The sequence below is a fragment of the Sus scrofa genome, chromosome 14 (genome assembly GCF_054392235.1).
Source record: "Sus scrofa isolate SSC_HxYL_T2T_F1_AM1 chromosome 14, Sscrofa_HxYL_maternal_Yorkshire_Landrace_v2.0, whole genome shotgun sequence".
Classification (NCBI taxonomy): domain Eukaryota; kingdom Metazoa; phylum Chordata; class Mammalia; order Artiodactyla; family Suidae; genus Sus; species Sus scrofa.
In genome coordinates this window covers 41,186,048-41,199,808 of record NC_139396.1, presented here as the reverse complement: position 1 = coordinate 41,199,808, position 13,761 = coordinate 41,186,048, and the positions used below count along the sequence as shown (strand labels likewise).

The window sequence follows — 13,761 nt, the reverse complement described above, 5'->3', positions numbered from 1 at the left end:
GATGAATTACTTTTTCTTAGTTTTTGACAGATCCACCCTCTAGGCCATCCCATTATGTAATTGCCTCATCTGAGTCCAATGACCATTCTTTCCTGAATCTCATACATCCCTCCTCACCCTCACTCCCTCTAGACACTCCAGAAGATTAAACCAAAGCACTTTTTCTTTTTCAGCCACACCTGCAACACATGGAAGTTCCTGGATTAGGGGTCGAATGGGAACTGCACCTGCTGGCCTATGCCATAGCCACGGCAATGCAGGGTCTGAGCGGCATCTGCGACCTACACCAGAGCTCACAGAAATGCTGGATCCTTAACCCACTGAGCAAGGTCAGGGATCGAACCTGTGTCCTCAGGGACACTATGTCAGGTTCCCAACCTGAGTTCCAGTAGGGAACTGGACACTTCGACTGGTGTTTTTACTCATCTGGGTTGAGGAGAAGGGTTAGCTGCCCAGGTTCCTGAATGCGGGATGGTGCAGGTAGAGACCCTTCTTGCACAGGGTTGTCAGATGGCAAAGAAATAAATAGGCTGGAGCTCAGGAAAATGTGTCATGTGGCTGGAAGCTCGCAGGCAGACAAGGATCTTCCAGATGTACTCCTTTGTTAGGGTTCTTAAAGATGCTCTTTTCTTTTTTGTCTGTGTAGGGCTGCACCCAAGGCATATGGAGGTCCCCAGGCTAGGGGTTAAATCAGAGCTGCAGCTGCTGGCCTATGCCACAGCCACAGCAACGCCAGATCTGAGCTGCATCTGCATCCTACATCACAGCTCATGCAATGCTGGATACTTAACCCACTGAGCGAGGCCAGAGATTGAAACCACCTCAATGGTGCTAGTTGTGTTTGTTACCCCTGAGCCACAACAGGAACTCTCCAGCTGCTCTTCTTCAGAGGGGCAGGGTGCAGTGATAGCATTCACTGCCCCATCTAACCCTGAGGTCACCTTCTACATCCCTGCTGGTCAAGCAGGACATCAGATTAGCCAGACCTGGACCATCTTGCCCCTTCCCTCACCTTGTTTCCTTGTCTCTACCTCCCGTTCTGGAAAGTTCTCTCCAGGGTTTGGAAGTGGACAATATTGGTTTGAGCCCCTGGTCCTTCACCACCACACCTGTCCCCACCCCCCAGCTTTACTCAATATCACTAGGTTTTGATTTTCTCCACTGTACCTGCAGATGGTAACAGTATATACTTCACAAGGGCGTTGAAGGGAATACATAATAATATGCACGTAAGACACCATATTTAGCTATTATCACACAGCCTTCACGTTTCAAACAAGTCTTCTCTGATGATGATCTGTGTTGGAAAGGATAGTTTCCTTTGCTAATTTCTTATAGGACTTACTGTGCTGTGACTATGAGAGACACAGGATACACAGTCTTGTGGTCTAGTTACTGTGTACAATTTCTCATCAGAACTGGAGGCAACATTTCTGGATGGCAGGGACTGTGTCTTACACAGTATCTAGCACAGCATTGGTTATACAGCAAACATTTAAAATTTTTATTAATTCAGAAAGTCAAATGAGTATATTAATGAATTGGTTGAGTCAATAGATGGTTTAAGTGGTCAGAAACCTGTAGTGGTCTTACTCCATTATGTACATGGAAGGTATAAGGGTCTCTGGAGAACTTGGGGGGTGGGATTCAGCTCCTGGGGACCCAGAGGCACCTGAGTGAGTGGGTGCCCAGGGAGGGGGTGGTGGGAGGCCAAAAAGAGCGAAGTCTCAGCTCCCCTTGGCCATCTCAGGCCCTAGCTGAGAGGGAGGATGCTGACTGTGAACGAGGGTTGAAATTTTAACTTACTGCACCCGATTGGATGTGCTCATCACTGGATCAAAAGAAAATTTTAAGGGCCTCACACTACTGGAGGCTTTTTGTTATCTAAGGGTGACTATAAGAGTTTTTGTCCAAATGCAAGAGGAAGAGCCTGCCCAGGAAGTGGATGTGAATGGTCAGGTAGGATTTCACCCCAAGGGGTCAGTGGCCAGGTACCAGCCTCCCAGTTGACTCAGTGTGGCTTTGGGTCTAAACAGCAGCTAAAGTGGAACAGCAGCTAAAGTGGAAGTGTTTGCAGGGAGAGGAAGGAGAGCCATGATCTCGAAGGGAGGAGCTGCCCCTGGCAGCCCAGGAAGGACACCTGCTGCTGCAGGGACACCCCCTCCCTCCCTCCAGATGCCTTGACTGCCACTGAGGATGTGGTGTGTCTGGGATCCTGGGCTGTTACTTTTCTCTCCTCCATCAAGTGACAGACCCCTGTCATCTCCCACCGGCTCCCTCCCCGAGCCACTGCACAGGTTTTGCTTCTGGGCCCCAGAGCTCAGAGCTCGAGTGAGGAGCATACATCCAACTGACCAGGCTCTCAGGGAAGCACTGATTCCTCCGAATCTCTGTTAGATTACTTCTCTCCTAATGTTTCTATTAGGATATAATTGTCAGTTGCCATGGTATTCTGTGCAAACAGAAGCTCTTTTATTCTGTGGGATGCTTTCAGAGACGTCATCCTGCGGTGACTGTCACAGAATGAATTGCTATTAGAGCTAGCTTGTTTATAGGTTACACCTCTAGTTGGCAAGCCCTTGAGATTTAATTATGTACATTAGCTGTGCCTGAGATCCATCTGAGAACCTGGTGCTCACAAATTATTCCACGTGAAACTGGGAACTCTCACTGAGGTGTGGTTGAGATTGGCTTGTGGAGGAAAAGGTGCATTTTGAGGGCTGGCTCAGACAGCAAGTAGGTAGACTGTTTCCCTTTAATGCCTAGGGATGTGGATAATAATTACAGAATGCAGCCTTGGCTGTAGCATCATAACAACTGCTGGGTCAGTGGCCAAAGGTGGAAACTAAATTGAGGATGTTTGTCTTGTCATCTCCCCAGCTTCCTTTTCTTTTCTTTTTTTTTTAATTCGAAGTATAGGGAGTTCCTGTTGTGGCTCAGCGGGTTAAGACCCCAACTAGTATCCATGAGGATGCAGGTTCGATCTCTGGCCTTGCTCAGTGGATTAAGGATCTAGCAGCACCTTGAGCTGCAGCATAGGTTGCAGATGTGGTTCTGATCTGACTTTGCTGTGGCTGTGGTGTAGGCCAGCAGCTGCAGCTCCAGTTCAACCCCTAGCCTGGGAACTTCCATATGCCTCTGGTGTGTCCCTAAAAGGGGAAAAAAAGTCAAAGTATACTTGATGTACAGTATTATATGCTACAGGTGTACAATAGAGTGATCCACAATTTTTAAAGGTTATATTCCAATTATAGTTATTATAAAATATTGGCTATATTCCCCATGTTGTACAATATATACTAGCAGCTTATTTTACAACTAACAGCTTGTATCTCTTACTCCCCCACCTCTGTACTGGTTCTCCCCCTTCCATTCCACTGGTAACTACTCATTTGTTATCTCGATGTTGTTGTTTTTTTTTAAATTCATTAGTTTGTTGCATTTTTTAGAGCCCAAGTATAAGTAATATCAGAGTGTTTGTCTTTCTCTTCCTGGCTTATTTCATTTAGCACAATGCTTTCCAAGTCCATCCATGTTGCTGCAAGTAGCAAAATTTCCTTCTTTTTTACAGCTAATATTCCATTGTATACATGTATCACGTATTCATGTATTCATCACATGTATCACATGTATTCATTCCTCTGCTGATGGACACTTAGGTTGCTTCCACATCTTGGCTATTGTAAATAGTGCTGCCATGAACACTGTGGTGCATGTATCTTTTCAAATTAGTCTGTGGTTTTTTTGGATATATCCCCAGGAGTGAATCGCTAGGTCATTGTTCTGTTTTTAGTTAAGAAACCTCCATACTGTTTCCCACAGTGGCTGCACAAATTTACACTCTCCTCAGCAGTGTCCCAGGGTTCCCTTCCTCGCCAACACTTATCTGTCCATCTTTCATTTCATCTGTGCCTTGTCACTGCCTCTCCGGTGTCACCCACCACTTCCCACCTTAGAGCCCTGGCAGAGTTTGTAACTTCTGGGTGGTGTCCCCTTTCCAGACTTTCCTGTCCTTCAGTGGTCACTTGTCACTGCCAGGAGGACAGCTGGAAATATTACATATAAATCAAAGTCAACCTACTACGGGGGTTAATGGCTGAGGGCACAGCACTGGGGCTTGAGATGCCTGTTTTTAAACTGCGATGGAAAAATAAACTTCAAAAGCTGCTAGTGCAGCAGGGGCCCAGCTGGAGCCAGCACCCCAAGAAATACAGTCTCCTCGAGGATTTGGCTGGAGGAGAGTGGTGTGTGCACCACCCACAGGAAGCTGTGGGAGGCCCAGGGCAGCTCAGTGGGTTAGAGCACAGATTCTGTAGCCAAAGGCCCTGTGGTCCAGTCCCAGTTCTTCTGCTTAGTGGCTGGTGACAACCCTGAACAAGCTGCTCAATCTCTTTTTACACATAGGGATGTTCTCAGTTGTGTGAGAACAGGGGTGTTTGAATTTGTGTCACTGACTTCAAGCTGTGCATGGCTGGATCACGTGCTTTTAAGTGCCAGTCCTCCAGTTCCTGTGTCTCTCCAGCCCTGTGTCGTGGGCTCCTAGCCCAGCTGGCAGAGGAGAGAAGACTTGTGAGATGCCGGATATGGCTGCTCTGTGTTTATTCTCCACTGAAAAAGTGTGGCCCAGTGAGGGAAAAGGATCCATCTGCCTGTTCCCTTGGGGACACTGGATGTGGTGCAGTGAGGACCCCAGGCTTCAGGGCCCCGGGGCTTCCCTCGCTGGGAAGCAATGCAGACTCCAAGGAGGCCCAGTGCTGATGCCGCCTCTGAGGGCAGTGAGGGTAAAGAGGGCAGCTGTCTGTGCATGAAGAGCTGTCCCAGTACTCTGGGACATGGCTTCCAGGGGCTCAGGTGGGATTGGTAGAGCAGGATGGGAGTCAGTTTACTCTGAGCTGTCACTTGCATGGCCCATACGGATGAAAGGTTGGCAGGGCCTTGAGGACTCCAGTTGTCCCATTAAGAGAGAACTCATGGAATCCATCAACTCTTGGAGTCTCTTCTTGCTTCCCTACCTCCCTCTCTCTGTTAGGTCACGCACTTTCCCCCAAACGTCTGCATCTTAAATGCAGTTTTTGTTGTGTCTATGGGACCCAGAAGCCAGTCTGGGAAGCAATTTGCTTATCACTTCTACTCTGGGTTGGGGGGCTTTCCTGCCGGTGCTGCCTCCAATCGACCCCCTTGATCTCCACACGCAATACTGCTCATTAATGAAATACAATTACTAGAGGACTCAGGCACAGGCATTGTTGGCAACGCCAAGATAATACTTCTGGTGCCCCAGGCAGGGCTGAGCCTGCTCAGTATTTCAAACTCTGAGTCTAATTTCTCCCTAGATCATAGCTTTGTATAAGCTCAAGTTCTCTTTCCAGAAAGAAGAGTATTTCTTGGGGGCAAGTGTGCCTCTACACGTCTTCAATATTTCTGCAAAGTCCAGACCAAAGCCTTACTAAACACTTAATTGCTTCTGCAAAGAAATGAGTGCCATGGAGCAAGCATTTCCTTCCTCTTCACAGTTCCTGGGGCATCCACACTGCTCCTGCCTGCGGGCTCTTCCCCTGGAAGGAGGGAGGCGTCCATCTGCTCCTGCTCCACACTGTCCCCTGCGACGTGGCTGATGGGGACTTTTTACACATTAGGGAAGATGCTGCTGCCATGTCACTCATACTAAAACAAGCAATGAGGCTTTATAGGAAAGCCGATTGTACAAAACAAACAAACAACTTGTCACTTATAAACACAGATCTCTTGTGAATCAGGTAAATAAGGAAAATACACCAGGTGCAAAGGGGATCTGGTGGGTCTGTGGAACTTCAGACTCTGTGTGGAAATGAACACGTGCTGGACCAGAACACAGAAGTGTCAAACAAGAATTTACAGATGGGAGTTCCCATCGTGGTGCAGTGGTTAACAAATCCGACTAGGAACCATGAGGTTGCGGGTTCGATCCCTGCGCTTGCTCAGTGGGTTAATGATCTGGCGTTGCCGTGAGCTGTGGTGTAGGTCGCAGACGCGGCTCGGATCCCGCGTTGCTGTGGCTCTGGCGTAGGCTGGCAGCTACAGCTCCGATTAGACCCCTAGCCTGGGAATCTCCATATGCCGCAAGAGCGGCCCAAGAAATGGCAAAAAAAAAAAAAAAAAAAAAAAAAAAAAGAATTTACAGATGGATCCTTATTTATTTATTCCACAAGAGTACTTCTTTCTGTCCCTGTTTGTTAGAGCAGGTTTTCTGCTAACCATGCAGACATTTGACACTGACTTGCATAGTTGTTCTTATGTGTTTTCACACACACCACATTTTGAGAACATACGCCATGTTTTGAGAGGGCAATAGAGGATGGGGTTCTTGCTCACAATCGCTCTCTTCTGCTGCTCTGACACAGAGATGACTGTTAGCAGACTTCTCTATGAGGAGCGGACCTCTCCTTCTCCAAATATTGAACATGAGGCTGAAGGCGGTGAGTAGGCCAGCAGCTCCTCCATCACAAATGCCACTCCGCCCTCCTGCTCTGCTGCTCCCACTCAGGTGCTCCTTCTCTGCCCTCTTCACCATCCTGCTCCCTTTTTCCAGTTCCTGGCAGGGCCTCCAGGGTTGTTGGAATCTCCCAGATTCCACCTAGGGGGCTGTATGTGATTGCCAGGGCTGCAAAAAACCCCCACTGACTGAGTGGCTTAGACGACGGAAGTGTATTTTCTCCAGTTCCGGAGGCTGGAAGCCCAAAGTCAAGCCATCCACAGGTGGAGCTTCCTGGAGGCCTTTCTCCTTGGCTTGCAGATGGATGCTGCCTTCTCACTCTGTCCTCACATGGTCGTCCTTCTGCTGTGGCTACTGTGTCCTGATTGTCTCCTTGTATAAGGACACCAGGTGTACTGGATGAGGGCCCACCTGTTTGACCTCACTGTAACCTAATCACCTCTTTCAGGGCACCATCTCCAAACAGTCACATCCTGAGGTACAGGACTTATGGCATCAACACAGGGATTTTGTGGGGACACACTTAACCCTTAACAGGCTGCTCTTTGAAAATGTTCTTGTATAGTCTTGTTCTAATTAGAATAAAGATACATAAGCTTAAGCATGATTCTTGAAATATTAGAAGTAGATGTCATCTTTTAAATACGTAGTAAATAATTTCCTTTGCTTCTCTTAAATGATTAAACTAGCGATTTTCAGGGAAGGCAGAACAGCTCCTGGTAGCATTTTAGACATTTTCTGGAAGTTTTGGTTGCCAGTGACTGGAGGGTGTAACCACAAGGCAGAGCTACTGATGATCTCTGTTGCAGCTACACACTGAACTATGTTAGAAAAAATTACAACCTGCTTTCTTATTTCTATTTTATAATTATAAATATATGATGATATGATATTTTATAATTTATATTACAATTAGGGGATTACAGTGGTTTTCTGAATTTATGGGTAAATGACTTAGGAATTTTATATCAAAGACATGATGGTGGCATTACAACATGTTTTGAAATAGCTGTTGGAGAGTTCCTGCCATGGTGCAGTGGGTTAAGAATCTGACTGCAGTGGCTCTGGTCATTGTGGTAGGCGCGGGTTTGATCCCTGACCCAGCCCAGTGGGTTAAAGAATTTGGCTTTGCCCAAGCAAAAGTCATAGCTGTGGTTTGGATTCAGTCCCTGGCCTGGGAACTCCCATATGCCATGGGTGCAGCCATATAAAAAAAAAATTAGTGCTGCCATGAACATGAGGGCGCAACTAGAGGTACTCATACTAAGTAAGTCAGGAAAAGAAGGACAAATACCATGTGATATCACTTATATGTGGAAGCCAAAATACAGATGAACTCACACACATAGAGAATAGACTTGTGGTTGCTAAGGGGGAGGGGGGAGGGAGTGGGATGGATGGGAGTTTGGGTTTAGAATGGATAAACAGGGAGTTCCTGTCGTGGCGCAGTGGTTAACAAATCCGACTAGGAACCATGAGCTTGAGGGTTCGATCCCTGCCCTTGCTCAGTGGGTTAACGATCCGGCGTTGCCGTGAGCTGTGGTGTAGGTTGCAGACGAGGCTCGGATCCCGCGTTGCTGTGGCTCTGGTGTAGGCCAGTGGCTACAGCTCCGATTAGACCCCTAGCCTGGGAACCTCCATATGTCTTGGCAGTGGCCCAAGAAATAGCAAAAAAGACAAAAAAATAAAATAAAAAATAGAATGGATAAACAATGAGGTCCTGGTGTACAGCACAGGGAACTATATCCAGTCTCTTGTGATAGAACAATATGGAAGACAGTATGAGAAAAAGAATGTGTATATGTATATACATACACTGGGTCACTGCCATACAGCAGAAATTGACAGAGCATTGTAAATGAAATATGTTTCAACAAAAAAAAAAATTAAAAAAAAAAGAGGTGTTGGGTTTGAGATTCTGCACTAGATGTTAAACTTTTTTTTTTTTTCTTTTCTCTTTTGGCCACCCTGAGTCATATGGAGTTCTTGGGCCAGAGACCAGATCTGAGCCACAGTTGCGACCTAAGGCACAGCTGCAGCAACACCAGATCCTCCATCCGCTTGCGAGGTCAGGGATTGAACCTGCTCCCAAGATGCTCCCATCCCACTGTGCCACCACAGGAACTCTGATGTTAAACTTCTTTTTTTTTTTTTTTTTTTTTTTGTCTTTCTGCCTTTTCTAGGGCCACTCCCGTGGCATATGGAGGTTCCCAGGCTAGGGGTCGAATCGGAGCTGTAGCCACCGGCCTACGCCAGCCAGAGCCACAGCAACGCAGGATCTGAGCCGTGTCTGCAACCTACACCACAGCTCACGGCAACACCAGGTCCTTAACCCACTGAGCAAGGGCAGGGATTGAACCCTCAAGCTCATGGTTGTTAGGCGGATTTGTTAACCACTGTGCCATGACAGGAACTCCCTGATGTTAAACTTCTTAAAGGCTGGAATGACCCTTACTTGTTTTTCTTTCCTAGATTCTAAACCACTTATGGTGCATAGGGGGTATTCAATGCATAGCTATTAATTAAGTACTTTCCATTGATCTTTTCACTGCCATGGAAATGCTGACGAGGAAGAAATGTCCACAGCTCTATGTCACACTGAATGTGTTCACTGATTTCTGTAGATCTTTGGGTAGCAAACTCTTCATTAATAAAGGAGAATCGAGGGGTTGGCCAATCACAGAGGAAGGAGGAAAGTCAGATCTCCTGTCCTGAGAGGCTGAGAGAGCTCCAGGAGGCGGGCAGTACCACAGCCTCAGTTCCTTGTGGTTGCTGAGATTAATCTGCAGATTGAGGGCTGCCTGGGTTCATGGTCATGTGAAGCTGGTTCTGAGTGTTTTCCTAAATAGAACCCTGTAATCCCTGCCCTTCAAATTCCCCAGAGAAGAGAAATTGGAAGATGAGTAGGATTCAGATCCCAGAACCTCCATTCCTCACCACTAAACCTAGGAAAACAAACAAATCAATCAACATACCAGGGAGGTCACTCAGCGGTGCTGGAGGCCCTGTTCCCTGGACGCCGGCTCTGAGGTCACCAGGTTTACACCTGTGGACGAGAAGGAACATAAGCAGGATTGTTGGAGGAGAAAGGTGGGCTCCAGTGAAATCTTGCCATAGGCCCCAGCCAACTTCATGGGGAGTGCTGACACAGAAGCCTTTGTAAGGTTTTCCAAATTTTGGCTAGGGGAGTGGACTTTTACACCCCACACTGACCAGTCCCTGTGCAAGCTGCCTCCAGAAACAGGGTGACCTTGAGTGAGCCGGCTTTTCTCAGATGAGAATCATTCCCAGAGAGCCTCAAAGAGAGCGGCCAGCACTCAAGGGTGAAGGCAGAGGCGGGAGTGGGGTTGGGGGCGGGGCGGGGACAGGGGTGGGGGCAGAGGCGGAGGGGGCGGGGTTGGGGGCAGGGGCGGGGATTAGGACCGCTGCCCTTGTCCTGTGCATCTCAGATAACTTCCTCGCCGATTCTGCTAAAAGCCAGGGCAGATTCAAAACCCCGTGGTGGGAAATGCAATCAGTAAACCAGGGTGGGGGGACTGTTCTCCTTCTGACTTGTGAAATCTCTTTGCCTTCTCTTTGAGGATTTACAGTCTTGCTTTTCTCTTTTTCCTGAAAACAAATATGAAGACTGAGGCAAATGCACCAAAATCTGAAAACGGTCAGTGTAATAGCCCATCTAAAGCAAATGGAGGAACACGTGTTTGCTGCTCTAACAAAGAAGGCTTTTCTCCTTTATGGGATCAAGGTGATAAAGCTCATGACTCAGTGTGGGAACTGTCACAGCAAATAAAACAACTTTGCTTGGACACTAGCCTCTCACTTACCTTTGAAGTGCATCACCAAATTCAGCCACCACAGTGAGTGTACAGCAACTCCTTGGGCCATTTTTGTTTCCTGTTGGTTTTCTCCCCTCTTCTTGCCAAGATACTTTTATGGGAAATTCTTAAATCGTGTCCTTAGCTGACCTCCCACATCCAAACATGTTTTCTCAGTTGAAAGACTTAGGCTCTTTATTCAAACTAATTCTAGCTCTCAGACAATCCAAAAAGGCTGGCATTTGTTTGCTTGCTTAGGAGAGCTTTCTGCTTTGGGGCTAGAAAATCTATTTTGATTTCCATCCCAGCAGCTGAAAAACGTGTGATTCCACGTTTTATGTTTGTGGGCATAAAAACAGCAGCAAATTCAAGTAATATTTCTCACGGTTTGTGTGGCAGGGGAGGGGGGCTTTCACCCACTATTCACACTGGGCATTTCTATCTTTACAGAAAGGTATATGAATGACAGCTTTCAGGTCCCTTAATTTGTAGATCACGATGTTCAGATAGTGTCACACGCATTATAATGCTCAAAAAGGACGTCTCTTTGTGCCCTGCTCAAAGCGGTTCCTGAAGCATCCAAGGAACTCTGTAAATTTCCTCACTGGTTGGGTGTCTCTAACTGTTGGAAATTTGGGCTTTGACTTTCCACATGGGTTCCCTCTGGCGTGACTTTGGAAGGCAGATGACCTTGGGGTTGTAGGATGCCGCCAAACAGGCGAAGGCTGGGCACCCAGTGGCTTCAGAGAGGAGGGGTGTGAGGGCCACAAGGGGGTGTCTTCTGTGTTGGCCTTGTGTCTGGCTCTGCAGTCCAGCCTCCTGTGTTGTGGGCTATTCCCTGTCTTTGCTGTGTGGGGGTCATTTTAACCTCTCCCCCTTACTTTCCTTTCATCATCCAGTGCTGTCCATGTTATCTTCAGATAGACCTACAACCTGCTCCCCATGCCCTCTCACAGACCCTATGCAGGGCCCGGCACCTTGCTGGCTGCACGGCTGAACCTTGTCCTTGGAGGGCGTCTGGTTCCTTTCTGCTCCCTCCACTCCCACCTGCACAGGCCCAGCCTGGCTTTTAAAAAGACCACAGCCTTTTTAGGGAGAAGGCCCACTGCCCACGCGGGGTCACAGGTCCTGTGTGCCTGGCTTCAGCCTCGCACCACCCACCCACCTCCCGCCAGGATCTCAAGAGGCAGGCTCCGCCCCCTTCTCAACTTTGGGACCTGTTATTTTTCCTACTTAACCTGGCAAATCCCTACTCAGCCATTTCTCGGAGAGGACTTCCCTGATGCCCTGTCCACACTAAACCTTTCATTTCCGTGAACAGTGGTGGCCACGCCCCATAATGAACAGTAGTTCCTCTTCCCACTGGGCTCTGACATTGCGGGGCACATGTGTTTTGCTTACAGTATTCAGCGTCTGGCACGGTGCTACCCCTCGCCCGCTTAGTTCTGCAACAAACAACTGATTCAAGTTTCAGGGACATCACCAAAGTTGACCAGGAAATGTATGAAGGGGACTTTCATTTAAAGCTTTAGGATCTGAAGCTTTGTCTTTGAAATTGGGTATCAGAATTTCTGAGTACCGTGTGTCTCGGTCAGTCCCTGGAGGCAGCTCTTCACTTGGGGAGTTGTTCTGGCCAAAGCGTTTTAGAGAAATATAGCCCCTGAATTAGAAGCCGCATGAACGCCATGCCAGAGCCCGGGTCTGGAGCTTGAACACTGATTCCATCCACACGCGCTGCATCCAGAGGCAACGTTTCTGTCCCAGCCCCCTGCCGCTTCCCCAACCGCTGCAGCAAATATATAATTGATTAAGCAAATGTGCAGTGAATAAAATGACCGATAAAGCTGGCCAAAACGTGGGTTGCCAATGGCTTTTTAGGCCACAAGAGGGAGCTGTTTAAATTCCTGTTAAACACAAACAACTGAAAGAAATTGGCAATCATAACGTTGGCCAGATGGACACCTATTTATATGATGTTGACTCCGGAATTCCATTTATTTTTAAGCTACAAAAACTCCAATTCTTTTTGTCTGCAATGCAATTTGCATTTTAAATAGTGTTATTAAAGGCAGAGAATTGTTTTTGCCTTGAAATCTAATTTTATGTCTAATTTAACTAGTGTGAGGAAGTGTAAGTATTCAACGAAGTGACAAAGAGATGAAAATTCCTTTTGAAATGAATCTTTTTTTTCTAAACACTTTTTTTTCTAAGACAGCCTCAGGGATGAAATAAACTTTTCTTTAAAAAGTTACTGTTTCCTTCAATAATTAGCTTGTATGATTTTAAATATTTAAATATCTGTGACAATCATCATATTTACAAAAGAACTGTACATCCCATGGCTTGGGAAACCTATTTCTTAAGAACACAGTCTAGTTACAGACCTGTTTACCTTCAAGAGTTCATTTACAATAACTACACCTGCCAGTCCCCCCACCCCTCTTGCCCTGAGGACACGATGGAGTTGTTGAAAGCCTGCCCACAGAAGCAGACTTTTCTGAGAAGCTAGAAGCTGGTGAGAGGACACGTGGATGCATCTTTGGAGTTCATGACCTGTGATGATAGAAACATATGTGGAGCATCACATGGGCCAGGCTCTGTGCTGGGAGCTTTGTGTGGACCAGCCCGTCATTCCTCACAGCAATGTGAGGAAGCCACTGTTAATTTTTCAGTTTGGGGATGACAAAAGTGAAGCTTAGAGAGAGAGGCTGAGTGACTTGTATTGGGGGGTGGGCACGATTTGCACACACAACCCCCCACCCACCCCCAGGGACAGGATCCTGAATGGGATTCTACTCAACTGGTAAGTCTGAGTGCAGGTCAGGTCATTGGGCCTGGGTGACATGCTTCTTCGCCATCAGAGGCCAAGCCATTGTGACCACAACTCAGCCAAGATTCTCTTCCTCCCCTAAAATGTTTTTTCCTAAGAGGGGAGAGGAGAGCTTTTACGGTGTCTAAAAGGCAGCTATTTCTGGGATGATTGTCAGCAAATAGTAAATGTGGTAAAGATGCTGGTTTTCTGTGGATTCACCCATGTGATGTCAAGCCTTGTGGGAACACAGATTCGTCTGAATCATGATGAACACACACCATTTAATGTCAAACAAGTCATCAAAAATGCTCTAAGCAGATGACTTTGAAAAATTCCTCTATTTCCTGTAGTTATCTATAGCCTGAGCATGCATTCCTGAATAAATACATCTTCCTGGCTCAGGGTGGGAAGAGCAGGGTCAAAATCCTGTTGCTACTGGTATCTTCTGTCAACCCACATTCTTTCCTTATGCTGCCTCGTCCCTGGTCCTGACTGGACTCCTTTAGGTACTTGGGGAGCATTGCTGGTTTTTCTCTTCAGAGTACCCATGCGATAATGGCATTCCTGAACACAAAAATAAATGACCCATTTCTCATCCTTTACTTTTTAAAATGTCTCCTCAGGTCTCCACTCAAGTTTTTATGAACCAGGCTCAGAGTCTG

General features: G+C 47.1%; 1 protein-coding gene across 1 annotated transcript in view; it reads right to left on the bottom strand.

Annotated features, from left to right (window-relative positions):
• MFAP3L (microfibril associated protein 3 like) overlaps positions 1 to 13,761 on the bottom strand; it is a 190,748-nt gene that overhangs the window by 9,943 nt on the left and 167,044 nt on the right. Inside the window, exon 7 of the transcript XR_014826567.1 lies at positions 9,448 to 9,518. The gene's annotated coding sequence lies outside the window, so the exon portion shown is untranslated. The remainder of the gene's footprint in view (positions 1 to 9,447; positions 9,519 to 13,761) is intronic.